The sequence below is a fragment of the Mustelus asterias genome, chromosome 24 (genome assembly GCF_964213995.1).
Source record: "Mustelus asterias chromosome 24, sMusAst1.hap1.1, whole genome shotgun sequence".
Lineage (NCBI taxonomy): Eukaryota > Metazoa > Chordata > Chondrichthyes > Carcharhiniformes > Triakidae > Mustelus > Mustelus asterias.
This window is the reverse complement of record NC_135824.1, coordinates 2895236-2914280: the sequence shown is the minus strand read 5'-3', so window position 1 is coordinate 2914280 and position 19045 is coordinate 2895236.

The window sequence follows — 19045 nt, the reverse complement described above, 5'->3', positions numbered from 1 at the left end:
CAGGTGTTAAGAACAAAGAACAAAGAACAGTACAGCACAGGAAACAGGCCCTTCGGCCCTCCAAGCCTGTGCCGCTCCTTGGTCCAACTAGACCAATCGTTTGTATCCCTCCATTCCCAGGCTGCTCATGTGACTATCCAGGTAAGTCTTAAACGATGTCAGCGTGCCTGCCTCCACCACCCTACTTGGCAGCGCATTCCAGGCCCCCACCACCCTCTGTGTAAAAAACGTCCTTCTGCACTCTCTCCAGTGTGCTCACATCCTTCCTATAGTGCGGCGCCCAGAACTGTACACAATATTCCAGCTGAGGTCTAACTAGTGTCTTGCATAAGTTCAGCATAACCTCCTTGCTCTTGTATTCTATGCCCGACTTGATTTGATTTGATTTGATTTATTATTGTCACATGTATTAACATACAGTGAAAAGTATTGTTTCTTGTGTGCTATACAGACAAAGCATACCATTCATAGAGAAGGAAATGAGAGGGTGCAGAATGTAGTGTTACAGTCATAGCTAGGGTGTAGAGAAAAATCAACTTAATGCAAGTTAGGTCCATTCAAAAGTCTGACAGCAGCAGGGAAGAAGCTGTTCTTGAGTTGGTTGGTACGTGACCTCAGACTTTTGTATCTTTTTCCCGACGGAAGAAGGTGGAAGAGAGAATGTCTGGGGTGCGTGGGGTCCTTAATTATGCTGGCTACTTTGCCGAGGCAGCGGGAAGTGTAGACAGAGTCAATGATGGGAGGCTGGTTTGCGTGATGGATTGGGCTACATTCATGACCTTTTGTAGTTCCTTGCGGTCTTGGGCAGAGAAAAGCAAGGGGTACTTACTTGTTGATAAAGCCTAGGGTACTTACCATACACTTTATTAGCTGGTCTCTCAACCTGTCTTGCTACCTATAATGATTTATGCATATTTTCACTCAGGGTCACTCTGATCCTACACGCACCTTAGAATTGTGCCCTTAAATTTATATTGGCCAGGATTCTCTCAAAAAATTCTAAGTCCCCAATTTGTGGGAAAATAGATTTTTTGTAAACGTGATTTCAAGAATGAATCTCTGACACTCTGTGCATCGTAAAGAGCTTCAGAGTAATTCGCTCTGGAAATCTGTGAGCTGGAGAGGCCGGCAGCAGCGTGCTGAGCGGGTCACTTCGCATGTACCGATCTGTCACAGCGAAAATCAGCGCATGTGCCGTGGCCCTACACTGTCAGCCTCCTGATTGCTGGACGATGCCGCCATCCCCCATTGCTGGCCTTCTGACCACCCCCCCCCCCCCACCCCCACCCCTCCACCCCCACCCCTCCACCCACCGATCGCTGGCCTCCAGACCTCCATGGGCCAGCCCCGATGTCCCCACCTCCCGCGGCAGCCCCAATCTCCCCCCACCGGTAGCCCCCCATCCCCCATATGGCCAGCTCGGATTGCCGTCCTCCCTGCGACCTCTGTGCAGAGTGGCAGCGGGACCCCTCTACCCTCACCGATTGCCCCCCCATCAGGTCCTGGAAATTAATCTACCTTGATGCGCTTTAAGACTTCCAGCACCTCCTTCTCTGTAATATGTACACTCCTCAAGGCATCACTATTTATTTCCCAAGTTCCCTAACATCCATGCTTTTCTCAATAGTGAATACTGATGAGAAATGTTCATTTCGGATCTCACCCATCTCTTGTGGATCCATACCTAGATGACCTTGTTGATCATTAAGAGGCCCTACTCTCTCCCATGTTACTCTTTTGCCTTTTATGTATTTGTAGAAGCTCTTTGGATTCTCCTTTGCTTTATCTGCCAAAGCAATCTCGTGTCCCCTTTTTGCCCTCTTAATTTTTTTCTTAACTCTACTCCTACACCTCTAAACTCTTCAAGGAATCCATTTGATCCCAACTGCCTACGCATGTCTCCTTCTTCTTCTTGACCAGGACCTCAATATCCCGAGTCATCCAGGGTTCCCTACTTCTATCAGCCTTGCCCTTCACTCTAAGAGGAATGTGCTTACCCTGAACCTTGGTTAACAGACTTTTGAAAGCGTGTCACTTACCAGACTTCCCTTTGCCTTCCCACAGACTCCCCCAATCAACTTTTGAAAGTTCCTGTCTAATACCATCAAAATTGAAGTCGCCCCAATTTAGAATTTTAATTTTTGGGCCAGACCTATTGTTCTGCATATCTTAAAACTAATGGAATTACGGTCACTGGTCCCAAAGTGATCCCTCACTAACACTTCTGTCACCTGCCCTTCCTTATTTCCCAAGAGATCAAGTTTTGCCCCCTCTTTAGTCGGGCCATCCACATACTGAATGAGAAATTCCTCCTGAATATACTCAATGAATTTCTCTCCATTCAAGCCCCTAATACTATGGCTGTCCCAGTCAATGTTGGGAAAGTTAAAGTCCCCGACTGTTACCATCCTATTTTTCTTGGAGCTATCTATAATGTCCTTACATATTTGCTCCTCAATTTCCTGCTGACTATTTGGGGGCCTATAGTACAATCCTATCAAAGTGACCTCCCCCTTCTTATTTCTCAGGTCAACCCATATAGACTCAATGGGCGAACTCTCAGAAATATCCCCTCTCAATACTGCCGTGGTGTTTTCCCTAATCAAAAACTCAATTCCCCCTCCTCTCTTACCTCCTATTCTATCATTCCTATAGCATCTGTATCCTGGAACATTGAGCTGCCAGTCCTGTCCCTCCCTTAGCCATGTTTCAGTAATTGCTATAATATCCCAGTCCCACATACCCATCCATGCCCTGAGTTCATCTGCCTTGCCCATCAGGCCTCTTGCATTGAAATGAATGCAGTTTAATTTGGACTCCCCTTGCTCTCTGCCCTGCTCTTGCCTGACCTATCTAGTACTAGGATTATTGACACTGCCTTTACTATTTAATGTGCTCTCTTTAACTTCCGTGCTGTCCTCAATCCTTCTTCTGTCTCCCTACCGCTTTGGGTCCCAACCCCCTGACAAACTAGTTTAAACCCTCCCGGGGGCCGCAAATGAAATTTAAATCCCGATTTCTGGCACGGAGTTGGTTATGCTGGAAATCTTAGCCGTGGCTCCTTGCAGAGGGGGTGGCGCCAGCGGGAAGCCCGCGAAGCAGTTACCACTGATGCCTGCCAGCCCCGCTGCACTGCTCGAGCAGCTGGCTGAATCGCCCCCACTGCCCCATGTTCTTCCTCCCAAAATGTATCACTCACATTTCTCTGCTTTGAATGTAATCCACCACCTCGTCGCCCATTCCATCAACATTTGGGAGAAACGTCAAGGAATCCAAAGACAAAGTTGTGGTTCCACTTGATCTTCCTTTCAGAATGGAGTGGTGTTCTTGGCAATGATATCAGAATTGAGCTACTCCTGTGAAAGCAACACGTCGATTCATAACAGGTCCATTGATAAGAGAACCTAACAGCTGGCAGAGCGACAGTCAGATCTGCTTACATCACAGACAGAGGCCATTCAGCCCACTGTGTCTGTCCTAGCCAAAAAAAGAGTGATATAACCATAATCACACGTTCTGGATCAGAAGCTTTGTAGGTTACAGCATTTTAAGAATATACACGACAAACATAAAATCTGGAGAGTTTACCTGACATGGGGCTGAACCCAGCTGATCTGAGGCGGAGCCAGGATCAGGAAGCCAGCTGGCTCCACATTCATTACGATGCAGCCAGTGGAGTATTTAGATTTCAGGCACAACTCAATCACCTGCAGAATGTGACCAAGTGTTGATGGCTTGCGAATAATATTTATCAGGAATTGTGCTCAGAGAGCACACACAAGACTTCAGGAAATAAGAACGCAGTGAATTATGCGCATAACTCACTTCCAATCACTTTCACTTCCACTGAGAGACATTTGTGGTAAGTGGGTCAGTGAAAACAGAAAAACAGGCAGACTTACATTTCATAGCAGATTTCATGAGCTTAGAATGTCCCAGTGTTTTCCAGGCAATGCATTATCATAGAATCATAGAGTCCCTACAGCGCGGAGGGAGGCCATTCGGCCCATCCAGTCTGTACTGCTCACAATCCCACCCAGGCACTATTCCTGTACCCTGCATATTTACCATGCTAATATCCTTGACACTAGGGTCAATTTAGCACGGCCAGTCAACCTAACCCGCACATCTTTGGACTGTGGGAGGAATCTGGAGCACCCGGAAGAAACCCACGCAGACACGGGGAGAAAGTGCAAACTCCACACAGACAGCGACCCGAGGCCGGAATTGAACCCGGGTCCCTGGCGCTGTGGGGCAGCAGTGCTAACCACTGTGTCAGCCAGAAAAATTCCTGTGCTCGTCCGGGATTTAAACCCGGGATCATTCGCATTCCAACACCACCCTAAGCAAGAATCATACCCCTAGACCAATGGACCAACCGCCTTCTTGAAGTGTTGCCATGGGAAGCACAACAGACAATTTGCACACAGCAAGATCCCATGGACAGCAATTGAAAATGACCTGTTAACTTTCTTTTTGGTGATGTTGGCTGAGGGATAAATATTGGCCACAGGACTCTGGAGAAAACATCCCCTTGCTCTGTCAGGATATCGTGCCTTTGGAGCTTTTCCACCACAAATGATGCTGAGGTTCAACATCTCATCTGTAAGGCGGCACCTCTGACACTGCAGCACTCCCTGAGGACTCCAATTGAGTGGCAGCTGAGATTTCTGTGCTCCAGTCTCGGGACTGGCAAACTGACCGGATCTTTAAAAACGTTACAATTTCAGCCATGAACCTGTCTTTATTTTTTACAAAGTCTGCCTCACTGAGCATATCTTTCCAAAGGCTCCTACTTTTTGTAGCTACAATACTTTTCACAATAAAAAGACTACTTAAATATGCTAATATTCATTCAGGACAAAGTGCAAACTACCGATATTCTGTAACAGTGTTTGGACAATTTGAGAAAGGTGCACAGTGAAATAGTGACGTTTCAAAGAGATGAAAATGTTTGTGCAATGAGAATGTGACTTGGAGAGGAACACTGTTCCTCTGGCTCCAAAGGCTGTGGATCTTTAATGCTGACACTCCAATTCTGTACCGAGGGAGTGCTGCACTGTTGAAAGTGCCATCTTTCAGATGGGATGCTAAACAGAGACTCCCTTCCCTAAAATTACTTGGCCAATATTTATCCATCATGCAAAATCCCAAAAACAGATTATCTCATTGCTTTTTGTGGGATCTTGCTGTGCACAAATTGGATACCACATTTGCTACGGGACAACAGTGACTCCACTCCAAAGATTCCATAATTGGCTGGAAGGCGCTTTGGGAAATCCTGAGATGATGAAAGGTGCTGCTGTGGTTTGTCAATAAAATCGTGTAAACCCCATGAGAATGAGCGTGGGTTTGAGGCCAGGAAGAAACTGACAGAAAAACTCAAATATGTTCCCCATGTTCAGCGATAGCTCTAACCACAGGTCACAGCCTGCTCACCACTGCCCACTCTCCCCGCTGCCCACTCTCCCCACTGCCCACTCTCCCCACTGCCCACTCTCCCCACTGCCCACTCTCCCCGCTGACCACTCTCCCCGCTGACCACTCTCCCCGCTGCCCACTCTCCCCGCTGCCCACTCTCCCCGCTGCCCACTCTCCCCGCTGCCCACTCTCCCCGCTGCCCACTCTCCCCGCTGCCCACTCTCCCCGCTGCCCATTCACCCCACTGCCCACTCTCCCCGCTGCCCACTCTCCCCGCTGCCCACTCTCCCCGCTGCCCATTCACCCCGCTGCCCATTCACCCCACTGCCCACTCTCCGCACTGCCCACTCTTGCCGCTGCCCACTCTCGCCGCTGTCCACTCTCCCCACTGCCCACTCTCGCCGCTGCCCACTCTCGCCGCTGCCCACTCTCCCCGCTGCCCACTCTCCCCGCTGCCCACTCTCCCCGCTGCCCACTCTCCCCGCTGCCCACTCTCGCCGCTGCCCATTCACCCCGCTGCCCATTCACCCCACTGCCCACTCTCCGCACTGCCCACTCTTGCCGCTGCCCACTCTCGCCGCTGTCCACTCTCCCCACTGCCCACTCTCACCGCTGCCCACTCTCCCCGCTGCCCACTCTCGCCGCTGCCCACTCTCCCCACTGCCCACTCTCCCCACTGCCCACTCTCGCCGCTGCCCACTCTCGCCGCTGCCCACTCTCGCCACTGCCCATCCTGCTTGAAATTCAAATATTCTCAATTTTTAAACATCTGGAATATCTGAATTGGGTGATAAGAAAGAAAATCAAATCAATTCCCATTTCCCATCTGGTTATTGTTTGAAAGCTGACAAGGCAGCGAGTTATTATCCCCGCATGCTTCACACGGCCAAGCGATCAGAGGAGCAGAGAATTGGAGAGCACAGAAGGAGGCCAGTCTGTCCATCGTGCCCGTGCCAGCTCTTTGAAAGATGTATCTAATTAGTCCTAGTCACCTGCTCCTTCCTTGTAACCATTTCCCTCAAGGATTTATCCATCACCTTTTTGAGTGTTCCTCTTGAATCTGCTTCCACCGCCCGTTCAGGCAGCGTTTTCCAAATCACAACTCACCGGGTATAAACGAGCTTCCCGCGTCATCTCTGGCTCTTTTGGCAATCATTTAAATAAAATGTTTTTCTTACACAGACACCAAATCCTGGGACCACCTGATGTAGAAATGCGGAAGAAGGGAGGGATTCAGATCCCGGCCGGGAAGGATGCTCCTGGAATGTACAATCCATGAGGCTTTTCTGAGGCTCATCTGTGTGAGGTTAAGGAATGTGAAATGAAACATTGCTGGCTGCAATAATGTAGAGATATGAAGCTGCCATTGACTACAGCCAGTCCCCACTCTGCCAGTGTGACATCTGTTCGTGATGCTTCATTATCCGCCTCGGAGGGGAATGTCTGACTGCAAAAGGAATTATTAGTTTCAAAATACTCATCAAATCAAAGCTCTGCCCTGTAATTGTAAGCTTCGAGCGGGAGCTAAATGTCAGAAAGGCAAAGAAAGCAGAATCACACATGCGGTAATTTACAAGGAGTAGCCAGCACATATATACACTGGCCAATTCAACTTGATCCCTTGTGTGAAATATCTGAGAGAGGAATTTCAGGCAAGTGAACTTAGCATAGAATCATTGAATCATGTTAGAAGATGGCCATTTAGCCCATCAAGGCAGGCAGTGGCCCAGTGGTATTATCGCTAGACTATTTATTCAGAAACCCAGCTAATGTTCTGGGGACCCGGGTTCGAATCCCTCCATGGCAGATGGCGGAATTTGAATTCAATAAAAAATATCTGGAATTAAGAATCTACTGATGACCATGAAGCCATTGTCGGAAAAACCCATCTGGTTCACTACTGTCCTTTAGGGAAGGAAATCTGCCGTCCTTACCCGGTCTGGCCTCCATGTGACTCCAGAGCCACAGCAATGTGGTTGACTCTCAACTGCCCTCAGGCAACTAGGGATGGGCAATAAATGCTGGCCCAGCCAGCGATGCCCATGTCCCACAAATGAATTTTAAAAGCCTGCTACTTTTTTCAAAGTTAGTCCCACTCCTCACCCTCCCCCCCTCTCCCTGTATCTCTGCAATTCTTTGGGTGCGATCTTACCGGCCATTCACGCCACACTCCGTTCACTGCAACGGGATGAGAAAATCCTGTCAGCGCCAATGGCCGTAACATTCTGGCCTTTATCTTCTTTGAGCAGATATCCAGTTCCCTTTTGAAAACCCTGATTGAATCTTTTCCCACCCCTCTATCAGGAAGTACATTCCAAATCCAAACCACATGTTATGAAAAGGTTTTCCCTTGTGGTTCTTTAATCATCTTAAACCAGTGCCCTCTGGTCATCAATCCTTCAGCCAGCCGTGTCTCTTTATTTACTCTATCTACACACTTTTAAAAACTTCTGTCAAATCTTCCTTTCTCTGCCCTAAGGAGAACAGCATCAGCTTTTTCAGTCCAAACATTGAACTCACCCCGAGAACCATCGCAGTAAATCTCTTCTGGACACTCGCCAAGGCTTTCAGCATCAACCCAGTGGTTCCAGAGCGGAACATCAGGACCACCCAAGGTGGATACAGTGCTCAAGGCTACAGATCACAGGTAACAAACTCTTCATTGTTTACAGACACTTTTCCCAGACTCACTCGAGATTACAGTGCAGAGAGTAATTTTTACACAAAGAAAGCAACAGGAGAAGATGAGTGAATCTTTTCCTGCTGTTGAAATTGTGGATGAACAATAACCCTGCAATTGACAGTAAATGTGTCTGTTTGCACGAACTGTGGCCTTGAAGATAATAGATGTATTACAGCAATCCAGTGCAGGGACTCAGATTAACAGTGTGTCTCTTCGATAGGCGGCTGACGGAATTAACAGAGCTGCAACTTCAGATTCTATCGAGCTTTCACATGACGGTAGGTGGCACAGTGGTTAGCACTGCTGCCTCACAGCGCCAGGGACCCGGGTTCAATTCCGGCCTCGGGTCACTGTCTGTGTGGAGTCTGCACGTCCTCCCTGGGTCTGCGTGGGTTTCCTCCGGGTGCTCCGGTTTCCTCCCACAATCCAAAGATGTGCGCGTTAGGTTGATTGGCTGTGCTAAATTGAATCTTAGGGTGGGATTTTTCCAGCTGTGTTCACCCAGAAACTGGAAACTTCCGCCCGAGGTCAACTGACTTTTTTATGGTCCGCCCCTCGCCCCCTCGCCCGCTACGATTCCCGTGGCGGGCAGAACTGGAAAACTCACCCCTTGGTGTCAGGAGGATTGGCAGAGTAAATACGTGTGGTTACTGGGAATAGGGCCTGGGTGGGATTGTTGTCGGTACAGACTCAGTGGGCCGAATGGCCTCCTTCTGCACTGTAGGGATTCTATGATTCTATGAAGAGAACCATACTTTAGCAGCAGAATAATACACTCGCTTTGACAAAGGGTCATCTGGACTCAAAACATTTACTCTTTTCTCTCCTTACAGATGTTGCCAGACCTGCTGAGATTTTCCAGCATTTTCTCTTTTAGTTTCGGAGTAATACACTCTCCTTATTAAATAATGGGAGTAAAATTACATTTCATTTGGACCCAAATCCATTTCTAGTTGCCCATGAACAATGTATGTGTTTGAGCTTCAGGCTCCTGAATCAGTCCCCGATGACGGAAATGAACCAGTCTCCGTGAGGTTAGCACTGCTGCTTCACAGCTCCAGGGACCCGGGTTCGATTCCCAGCTCGGGTCACTGTCTGTGTGGAGTTTGTACATTCTCCTCGTGTCTGCATGGGTTTCCTCCGGGTGCTCCGGTTTCCTCCCACAGTCCAAAGATGTGCGGGTTAGGTTGATTGGCCATGCTAAAAATTGCCCTTAGTGTCCTGAGATGCGTAGGTTAGAGGGATTAGTAGGTAAATATGTAGGGATATGGGAGTAGGGCCTAGGTGGGATTGTGGTCGGTGCAGACTCGATGGGCCAAATGGCCTTTTTCTGTACTGTAGGGTTTCTATGATTTCTATGATTTCTATGAATTGCAAACAGACGCCTCATTCCCCGTTCTTTCCTTGTAGCTGTTTGGATTGACATCTGAATTGTGAGGACAAGCTGAGTTTTACAATCTGTCAGAGTCTCAGAGCTATAGGGATCCCAAGTCGGAAGGAGCTCGCAGTGTCTCCTAGTCTCCGTACGACTAATGGGTTTAGACTGGTCTCAGCAGAGGCTGCAGTGCCCCCTAGAAAGAGACTCTGACAGAGCAGCTGGCAAACAGTGAAGCTCTTTTAAGATGCTGAGCTGCTGAGATTGTGAGTTAAAATTAGAGAATTCCCTGTCAGGCGTGTGCAGGTAAGGGTGTGTTGTTTTCCCAGGGGGTTTGCGGATTGCCTTTATTTTGGTTGAGGAGCGGGAGGTGACATTAGGACTCATTACACCGTATTGGATTGCATTTACAACACAGAAACAGACCAGCTGGTTTGTGTCCTTTAGACTCCACACAAGCCTCTTCCCACTCTCTCAGCATATCCTCTATTCCTTTCTCCCTCTACTGGGGCGGCACGGTGACACAGTGATTAGCGCTGCTGCCTCACAGCACCAGAGACCCGGGTTCAATTCCTGGCTTGGGTGACTGTCTGTGTGGAGTCTGCACGTTCTCCCCGTGTCTGCGTGGGTTTCCTCCGGGTGCTCCAGTTTCCTCCCACAGTCTGAAAGACGTGCTGGTTAGGGTGCATTGACCTGTGCTAAATTCTCCCTCAGTGTACCCGAACAGGCGCCGGAGTGTGGAGACTGGGGTATTTTCACAGTAACTTCATTGCGGTGTTAATGTAAGCTTGCTTGTGACTGATAAACAAACTTTACTGTTATCCTCGCTTCTGTTTAAATGTGTCTGTGCTGTTCACCTCAGCCTGTGGGAGCGGGTTCCACATTCTCACCACTTGTCGGGAGAGATGTTTCTCCTGGATTTCCTGTTTGATTTATTAGTGGCTGTCGTATAATTATGATAAGTAAGAAGTTTAACAACACCAGGTTAAAGTCCAACAGGTTTAATTCCAACAGTATAATTATGATGCCAGGTTCTGAACTCCCTCACAATTGGAAACATCTTCTCTACAAAACCCTCTTGTAATTTTAAAGATTTCTATCAGGCCACCTGTCAGCCTTCTCTTTTCTAGAGAAATGCGCCCCAGTCTGTTCAGTTCCTCCAGTTAGTTACAAATTGAGCCTCAGTTGTAGAGTGAAGAATTCAACTGCCATAAAATATTCTTGCTTCAAAGTTGTTGACAGAGAAATTTGCATTCAAACATTCTTTTTATAGTGTTGGGGTTGAGACCCTTTCTGCATTTAAAGGGATTATTTGAATAAGGATTGAAATACGGAGGGCCCGATTTTACCATCGTGTTTGTAAAAATTCCGCAGAGGCGAAAGTCCCCTCACCAAGTTACTTTATTTACACCATACATCTGTACACAGCCAGCTCTCCAGTTGCTCCCTGCTGAATGCAGGCTGGGAGTCTGACACACCTGCTTTAAATAAGGAGCATGAGGTTCCCTGATTTAACCATCAATTAGGACTCATCAGGTAGTTCATACTCCAGCGAGCCAACCTCATTAGCCTGGCTGAAGCCATCACAGCGTTGCGCCCGTTTTCGGGCACAAAAACTTGGTAAAGTCAGGCGTGAGGCGAGTAGCGCGATCCGTGCCTGTCTCTGCACCGGTTCCTCCTTTACCAAGGCCTCAAAATGGCCGTGATCGGGACCGCGCTTGAAACGGGCACGACGGCCATTTAAATGCATTTGCATGCATTTAAATTAACTTAATGGGCTGCACGCCCAACCTTACCGGCACTTCCCCCTTTACCTCCGCGTTCGTCCATCCAGAATCGGCGCAAAACAGACATGCTCCACAAAAGTCCGATTCGGGCTCTCCAGTTAGTGAGGAGATAGGTGCCTCGGGTCTGACGGCTCTCTGCCTGAGATCTGTGGGGGAGAAAGGGGGAGGGGCCTGTGATCAGTCTGGGTGGTGGGAGTGTGGGGGGATAAAAGGGTCAGTAATGTTGTGGGGGTGGGGCAATGTCTGTGGGGGCCGGGGAGGCATTATCCAGCTGGGGAGGGATGGGGCAGGGAGCAGCATTCCATCATTTTTGCGCATGCACAGTTGGAGTCGCCAATCGGTGCTGCAGGATTTCGGGCACGATAAGCCCCGCCCACGGGCTTCTGCAGCGCGATTCGGAATCGCTGATATTTTTTCAGCAGAGTGCGTATCCGGGGGCGCCTGAGAACGGGTCTAAAAGGGATCTGAAACACTTCCAGTTTCAAGTCCGCCCAGCGCTTAGAATCAAAATGGTAAAATAGCGCCCAGAGTGTTGCAAAATTGAGTTTGTAGAGATGTAAAGAAAATGCTAGAGGGAGAAAACATTGTGTGGTCTCTTTAAAAGCTGGTTTTGTTTCAGTTCTTGGAGGTTTAAAATGCAAAGTACATCCAAAGTCCAAGCTGAAACATTTACTAAGTTGACCCTGAGTGTCAGGGGATTCCGTAAGAACACACACATGTCAGGGGATTAGCAGGGTAAATATGTGGGGTTACGGGGATAGAGCCTGGGTGGGATTGTGGTCGGTACAGACTCGATGGGCCGAATGGCCTCCTTCTGTATTGTACATCTATGATTCTATGATACCTCTCATCAGCTTGGACCTGAATTAGGGAAAGGTCGAAGGAGTGACGTTTCATCTGAGCTGCTGCTTCAGAGAATGTGAGGGACACAGAGATGCATCTTACTCCCAATGGCCTGGCTGCCCTATTCACATTCAGAGCAGCCTTGGTTAGATCAAGAAATGGAATTATGCTGAAGAAAACATTTCATCCAAATGAGCGATTTAAAAATAAACACATTTGATTACTCCCGTTTGTCGAGAGAGGAAATAATGTGATAAAAATTGCAATTTTATGCTCACAGGTAATAAAACTTGTTGCACAATTATATATCCTTTGGGAAGTAATGTACATGACTTGAAGTCTTGTGGCGCAGTGGGTTAGCATCCCTGCCCCTGACCCAGAAGCTCCAGGTTCGAGTCCTACCCCAGGACTTGATGGCCAAGGAAAGTGCGTTCATAACGCGGCCAAACGGGTTGAGTCAACCTGTAAATCCTTCCAAATACGCCAATGATTGGCAGTAAGAGTGGGAGAGACTCCTGGTCAGCCATGCTTGGTGTGGAGTGGTGCCCTTTAAGCTATAACCCTCTGGGCGACAGACTAGCGACCTGTTCCGGGAATAACTAGCTATGAAAACAGATGGAAGTCTGACTTGTTCACCATTAAGTGCAGAAAGTGAAACAACAACGTAGCTGACTATGTTGCACATATCTAATATACTTTAAGTCAAGGGGGGTCATATGGCACACTGATTATATTGCAGGCAGTACCATGGGTTTGGTGAAAGGGAGGTCAGTGTGATCTGTGCTAACACAGGAGTCAGTATTCAGTTATAGGCCCAGGATGGAGGGAATTGTGTATTCTTGCAGTTGTAATATTGAAATGTCTTGTGTGTAAAGGGCAACGACTTGTCTTTCTCCAGTGCCATTCATGACCTCACAGTGTCCCAAAGCACTCGACACTGAAGGAAGTATTTTGAAGTGTTATCACTGTTATAATAAAGGGAACATGCTGCTAATTTACACACAGCAGCTCCCAGAAACAGCAGTGATAATGAGCAGATAATCTGTTTTATTGATATTGACTGATGATCAATGTTGGCCGGGACACCCAGGGAAATCTCTTCTATTCTTCTTCAAAATAGTGGCCACGGGATTTTTACACCCAGCGGAGAGGGCAGCAAGACCTTGGGTTAATGTCTCCAATGAAAGGCTGTGCTTCTGACAGTGCAGAACACCCTCAGTATTGCACCAGGAATGTCAGCCAAGAGATTGTGCTCAAATCTCTAAAGTGAGTCTCAAACCCTCAACAATCTGAATTGTAGCTATGTGTACCGCCCACTATCCATAACCTTATATATACGTATATACATAACCATACATACACATGTATATGATTTTATATATGCATATATATAGAAACATAGAAAAACTACAGCACAAAACAGGCCCTTTGGCCCCACAAGTTGTGCTGAACATATCCCTACCTTTTAGGCCTGGATATGTTCGGCACAACTTATATACATCAATATAACCATGTATACACACATATATAACCATATATACACATATCATAGAATCATAGAATTCCTACAGTGCAGAAAGAGGCCATTCGGCCCTTCGAGTCTGCACTGAGCACAATCCCACCCATTCCCGTAACCTCATGTATTAACCCTGCTAATCCCCTGACACTAGGCTTAATTTTAGCATGGCCAATCAACCTAACTCGCACATCTTTGGACTGTGGGAGGAAATCAGAGCACCCGGAGGAAACCCACACGGACACGGGGAGGATGTGCAAACTCCACACAGAGAGTGACCTGAGGCCGAAATTGAACCCGGGTCCCTGGCGCTGTGAGGCAGCAGTGCCAACCACTGCGCCACCGTGTCACCCATGGCACCTTATGTGCACATACACATAGATGGTGTTACGATTCCCACAGGGAAATTGTAACCAAAAAACCAAATTAAAGGGAATGATCCCCAAATGAAGAAATTATCAACAAGGTTCCTCTTTTTGTAGCTTTTATATTAACATGAATTAGAACCGATGCAAATTACACATAAACTATTTGAGGCAAATGATACTTCAAATAAAAAGATTATTTTCACTTTAAATAGACTCTCCCCACAGAAACATAGTACCATAGAACTGCACACTTCCACAATCTGCTGATCTACGGCACAGTGGTTAGCACTGCTGCCTCACAGCGTCAGGGACCTGACGCTGTGAGGGTTCATATGGGTTCATATTCCCAGCTTGGGTCGCTGTCTGTATGGAGTTTGCTCGTTCTCCCCATGTCTGCATGGGTTTCCTCCGGGTGCTCCGGTTTCCTCCCACAGTCCGAAAGACATGCTGGTTAGGGTGCATTGACCTGAATTGGCACCATTGTGTGGCGACTAGGGGAATTCCATGGTAACTTCATTGCAGTGTTAATGCAAGCCTTACTTGTGACTAATAAATAAACTTTACATTCACACAGCGTGTGTCAGGAGTACTATTCGACAAAAGCTTTTGCGTATGATTATCATCAGCAAAGCACATTTCTCTCTCTCCCTCGGATCTCAACGTTCCTGATGGTTAGCTTTTCAGAGTTATTTTGCAACCCACCAAACCATAACACTCAGTTCATGATGTGACCACTTCTTGGAAAACATCTAAATCTTTAGAATCTCCAAGCTAACTGATCTCTTCTTGAGAATGAATTGTTTCTTCTCACTAGGCGATGGCCTCGTGGTATTACCACTGGACTATTAATCTGGAAACTCAACTAATCTGGCAGATGGTGGAATTTGAATTCAATAAAAAATATTTGGAATTAAGAACCTACTGATGACCATGAAATTATTGTCGATTTGTTGGAAAAACCCATTTGGTTCACTGGTGTTCTTTAGGAAAGGAAATCTGCCGTCCTTACCTGGTCTGCTCTACGTGTGACTCCAGGGCACAGCAATGTAGTTGACTCTCGACTGCCCTCCAAGGACAACTAGGGATGGGCAATAAATGCTGGCCGGCCAGCCAGCGACGCCCATGTCCCACGAATAATTTTTAAAAATTCTCTGGGTTCCTCTTTCTGTTTCTGTTTGCTTTCTCTTTGTGTGTGCATTTGCATGCTGACCATCTTCACCCTCCATCTCTTCTGTCTGCAGCTCTCCTTCGTGTCCGCAGCTCTCCTTTGTTTCTGGCCACACAGCTTCCCCCATCTTAACTTCCTTCCTGTTGGCACTGCTTCCAGGTCAAGAGTTACCTGGTCACATGGATTTCCTATTGTCCAAGAAAATGACAACTTATCCATTTTACCATTGATGCAAACGTTTAAAATTCCTTTTCAAACATTCTGACTCTTACAGATTCCTCAGACATTTTAAAGAAATTACAAATTTTCCTCACTCTAGTACTTCCGTGTCAAAGGTTGTCATAATAGATAGAGAGATTGTAATAGCTGAGTGTACAGAGAGGAGAGGGTGAGACACATGATGGGGAATGTGGTGCGCAATGTCATATCACCCTACTTAGTTACATGTATCCATCCAAGAAGCAGGATAATAATATGGGAGGTGAAGGCCCAGGGGTATTATCGCTAGGCTATTAATCCAGAAACTCAGACAAAGTTCTGGGGACTTGGGTTCAAATCCTGCCACGGCAGATGTTGGAATTTGAATTCAATTTTTTAAAAACCTGGAATTAAGAATCTACTGATGACCATGAAACCATTGTCGATTGTCAGAAAAACCCATCCTATTCACTAATGTCCTTTAAGGAAGGAAATCTGCCATCCTTACCTGGTCTGGCCTACATGTGACTCCAGAGCCACAGCAATGTGGTTGACGCTCAACTGCCCTCTGAAATGGCCTAGCAAGTCACTCAGTTCAAGAACAACTAGGGAAGGGCAACAAATGCTGGCCCAGCCACTGACGCCCATAGAGTCATAGAGGTTTACAGCATGGAAACAGGCCCTTTGGCCCAACTTGTCCATGCCACCCTTTTTTTTTAAACCCCTAAGCTAATCCCAATTGCCCACATTTGGTCCATATCCCTCTATACCCATCGTACCCAAGTAACTATCTAAATGCTTTTTAAAAGATAAAATTGTACCCGCCTCTACTACTATCTCTGGCAGTTTCTTCCAGACACTCACCACCCTCTGTGTAGAAAAATTGCCCCTCTGGACACTTTTGTATCTCTCCCCTCTCACCTTAAACCTATGCCCTCTAGTTTTAGACTCCCCTACCTTTGGGAAAAGATATTGACTATCTACCTTGTCTATGCCCCTCATTATTTTATAGACCTCTATAAGGTCACCCCTCAGCCTCCTACGCTCCAGAGAAAAAAGTCCCAGTCTATTCAGCCTCTCCTTATAACTCAATCCATCACGTCCCGGTAGCATCCTAGTAAATCTTTTCTGCACTCTTTCTAGTTTAATAATATCCTTTCTATAATAGGGTGACCAGAATTGCACACAGTATTCCAAGTGTGGCCTTACCAATGTCTTGTACAACTTCAACAAGACGTCCCAACTCCTGTATTCAATGTTCTGACTGATGAAACCAAGCATGCCAAATGCCTTCTTCACCACTCTGTCCACCTGTGACTCCACTTTCAAGGAGCTATGAACATGTACTAGATCTCTTTGTTCTGTAACTCTCCCCAACGCCCTACCATTAACTAAGTCCTGCCCTGGTTCAATCTACCAAAATGCATCACCTCACATTTGTCTAAATTAAACTCTATCTGCCATTCGTCAGCCCACTGGCCCATGTCCCACGAATGAATAAAAAAATAGTTGGGTGCAGAAGCGGGCGAAAGTCTGATATTATGGGATGTTGAACTGCGGAGCATATTTATTTACCGTGGTTGTGTTAATCCTGATGTATTCCAGTGGGACCTACAGTTGTCGTGTCATTATTTAATATTTTTGCGGTTTATTTAACATAAATATTTCAGAGTATTCATTCTTATTTTAATACTCATTGGGTGCATAAACATGAAGTGGTTTTTAATATTTAATGAAAATAAAACAGTAATTTGTCTCTGTGCAAAAGACAAACAGAAATATATTAAAAATAAATTGTTCAGGTTTTCACAAGACTCTTAGTCTCATTACAAATTATTTACACCCAATGTTTTTTAATACTCTTGTAAAATATAACAACATTTTTTAAAGTTAAATCTGAGATATGTCAAATTAGAGTTACACAGCATTGCTGAAAGTTCATTAAATGTTACAAGGCTCCCATTCTCTCCCTCCGGTGCGCTGAGTTAATTACAAACATTGAATTATATGGAATTTACAGCATAGAAACAGGCCATTCGGTCCAACTGGTCCATGCTGGTGTATATGCTCCACACGAGCTTCCTCCATCATTCTTTATTCACCCTATCCTTCAATTGCTTTCTTCCTCTGGCGTTCCTCCAGCTTCACTTTGAATATATCTCTGATATTTGTCTCAACTACTCTTTATAGTGTTTTTCAGGAGTTACATTAATATACATTACTGACCTGGGTTGGGTATACAGGGCATTGCAGGTGGTATAAAATCCAGTATATAAGGAGCATAGTAACAGACTTCATGTTCTCGATGACATCTCAGGGCCAATGGTGATCAGAGTGGGGATGAAATGTCAAGTTTTTTTTCAAGCTTTTATTTATTATTGTCACAAGTAGGCTTACATTAACACTGCAATGAAGTTATTGTGAAAATTCCCTAGTTGCCACACTCCGGTGCCTGTTCGGGTACACTGAGGGAGAATTTACCATGGCCATTGCACCTAACCAGCACGTCTTTCGGACTTTGGGAGGAAACCGGAGCACCCGGAGGAAACCCACGCAGACATGGGGAGAATGTGCAGACTCTGCACAGACAGTGACCCAAACCGGGATTCGAACCTGGATCCCTAGCGCTGTGAGGCAGCAGTGCTAACCACTGCGCCTCAGAACAATGATAACTTTTAAATTCAGAGTGAGTGATAAGGTAACATTACCCAGCTCCCTCCGAATTTACAAATCGAACGTTTAATTTCCAAAGACTTTTGCTTTTTCCTCTGAATGGCTGCATCCTTTTCAAGTTTCTGTTTAATTCTTTGATAAGAACCTATTTGGGAATCATAAATATATTCATTTTCTGAAAGAATGAATCGTAATAATAATAAGATGCAAAGTGCCCGCAGCCTTTGATGTTCCCCTGGGTGGACTTTTTATGGAACAATTGCGCAATATTCAAATTCAACCCACACCACAGAATCAGGTGGGAGTCTCAGAGCCACAATGGAAAAGAGATTGGGTCAGCCTGATACCATGTGAGTGATAGCAAGGAGCGTCAAACACATTCTGACACCCAGAAGAAAGGCAGCTTCCAATCACACGGGAAAATGAAAGAGAGGAAGTCATTCTCTGTCCACGGGATTCTCCGGCCTTCCAGCCGCGTGTTTCTCCGTGGCGGGAGGAGGCACTGGCGGCAGGGTTCTCTGGTCCTGCCACCGTCAATGAGGTTTCTCAATGAAGCCACCCCTCATCTCTGGCCAAACCGTGGCAGGGATGTGCTGCTGGCGGGACTGGAGAATCCCGCCGATGTGAACGGCTGGAGAATTCAGGCCTGTATGTTGATCTGCAGAGGAAGGGAATGGTGGGGGGGCGGGGGGGAGGTGTGGAGCCATGGGAGTCAGAAACAGAATGTTTCAGGCCCCTCCAGGTTGGAGTATAGCCATTGGGAGATACACTGACCGGAACTTTCCAACCATTCACCACCCACCCGCCACTACAAGCGAGGATGAAGAATTTGGCTCTCGGCCAAACCTCCACTCACTGCAGCAGGACCGGAAAATCCCGCCAGCAGGAACGACAAGAAAGTTCCACCCACAGTGTTCCTCTTCAGGCAGGTGAACTCTGAACTACTCCAACTCCAGCAAAGAGTTGCAGTTATACAGCGCCTGTTGTGACCTCAGGGCATCCAGGAATACTTT